The sequence below is a fragment of the Lotus japonicus genome, chromosome 1 (genome assembly GCF_012489685.1).
Source record: "Lotus japonicus ecotype B-129 chromosome 1, LjGifu_v1.2".
NCBI classification, from domain to species: Eukaryota; Viridiplantae; Streptophyta; class Magnoliopsida; order Fabales; family Fabaceae; genus Lotus; species Lotus japonicus.
In genome coordinates this window covers 9,587,040-9,589,468 of record NC_080041.1, presented here as the reverse complement: position 1 = coordinate 9,589,468, position 2,429 = coordinate 9,587,040, and positions in this window count along the sequence as shown.

The following is a 2,429-nucleotide window of genomic DNA, read 5'->3' as shown; positions in this document are numbered from 1 at the left end:
GCCTGTGATGCCTCTGATTGTAGAAATGAATCTAAGTATGAAAAGTCTTTTCAAAGATTCCTAGCTAAAAGCGTGGATAGAAGCTTAATGGCTTCAATGATCTAAGGCGTAAGCAGAAATGGAATGCATGGCATTGGCTATTCTAAACCAATTAGAAATGAGCCTTCTGTGTCTAAAGCTAAATCTTTATATGAATGCTTTGTTCCCTCTGGTACCATATTGCCTGATCCTGTACCTGCTAAAGTTGCTAAAAACCCTCTTAAAAAAGGATCTTTCTCTATGACTAAATATCATGCAAATATTCCTTTAAAATATTATGTTGAGACACCCAAGGTGATCAGAACCTCTGGGGTAACTAACAAAAGAGGACCCAGAAAGTGGGTACCTAAGGACAAGATTATCTATGTTGCAGATATCCTTGATAGCTCCACTGAAACACCAATCATGGTATCTGGACAGTGGATGCTCGCGTCACATGACGGGAGAAAAGCGTATGTTCCGAGAGCTGAAACTTAAGCCTGGAGGCGAAGTTGGCTTCGGAGGAAATGAAAAGGGTAAAATTATTGGTACTGGTACTATTTGTGTAGATAGTAGTCCATGCATTGATAATGTTTTATTGGTAGACGGCTTAACACATAACTTATTGTCTATAAGTCAATTAGCTGACAAGGGTTATGATGTTATATTCAATCAAAAGTCCTGCCGGGCTGTAAGTCAGATCGATGGCTCTGTTCTGTTTAACAGCAAGAGGAAGAACAACATTTATAAGATCAGATTATCTGAGTTGGAGGCTCAGAATGTGAAGTGCCTTCTGTCTGTTAATGAAGAGCAGTGGGTATGGCATAGACGGTTAGGGCATGCCAGTATGAGAAAGATTTCTCAGCTGAGCAAGCTAAACCTTGTCAGGGGCTTACCCAATCTGAAGTTCGCTTTAGACGCTCTTTGTGAAGCATGTCAGAAAGGCAAATTCACAAAAGTCCCTTTCAAGGCAAAGAATGTTGTCTCAACCTCAAGGCCGTTAGAACTTCTGCATATCGACCTGTTTGGACCAGTGAAAACTGAGTCTATAGGTGGCAAGAGATATGGGATGGTTATCGTTGATGACTATAGCCGCTGGACATGGGTAAAGTTTCTAACCCGCAAGGATGAGTCTCATGCTGTGTTCTCTACCTTCATTGCTCAAGTGCAAAACGAGAAGGCTTGTAGAATTGTGCGTGTCAGAAGTGACCATGGTGGAGAGTTTGAGAATGACAAGTTTGAGAGTCTGTTTGATTCCTATGGAATTGCACATGATTTCTCTTGTCCCAGAACTCCTCAACAAAATGGTGTTGTTGAGAGGAAGAACAGAACTCTTCAGGAGATGGCTAGAACCATGCTCCAAGAAACTGGCATGGCTAAGCACTTTTGGGCAGAGGCAGTAAATACAGCATGTTACATTCAGAACAGAATCTCTGTGAGACCAATTCTGAATAAGACTCCTTATGAATTGTGGAAGAACATAAAACCCAACATTTCTTATTTTCATCCTTTTGGCTGTGTTTGTTATGTTCTCAATACTAAGGATAGATTGCATAAATTTGATGCTAAGTCTTCTAAGTGTCTATTACTTGGTTATTCTGATAGATCTAAAGGTTTTAGATTTTATAATACTGATGCTAAGACTATTGAAGAATCTATTCATGTTAGATTTGATGATAAGCTTGACTCTGACCAGTCAAAGCTAGTTGAAAAGTTTGCAGATTTAAGCATTAATGTTTCTGACAAAGGCAAAGCTCCAGAGGAAGTTGAGCCAGAGGAAGATGAACCAGAGGAAGAAGCTGGTCCCTCTAACTCACAAACTCTGAAGAAGAGCAGAATCACTGCAGCTCATCCTAAGGAATTGATTCTGGGCAACAAAGATGAACCAGTCAGAACCAGATCTGCCTTCAGACCCTCTGAAGAGACCTTGCTGAGTCTGAAAGGATTGGTGTCCTTAATTGAACCCAAGTCCATAGATGAAGCTCTTCAGGACAAGGATTGGATTCTGGCCATGGAAGAAGAATTGAATCAATTCTCCAAGAACGATGTTTGGAGCTTAGTGAAGAAGCCTGAGAATGTCCATGTTATTGGAACGAAATGGGTATTCAGAAACAAGCTAAATGAGAAAGGAGATGTAGTCAGAAACAAGGCAAGGCTAGTTGCTCAAGGCTACAGCCAGCAGGAAGGAATAGACTACACTGAAACATTTGCTCCAGTAGCAAGACTGGAGGCAATCAGACTATTGATTTCTTTCTCAGTAAATCACAACATAATTCTACATCAGATGGACGTAAAGAGTGCCTTCCTAAATGGTTATATCTCAGAGGAAGTCTATGTTCATCAACCCCCAGGTTTTGAAGATGAAAAGAAACCAGACCATGTGTTCAAATTGAAGAAATCACTCTACGGTC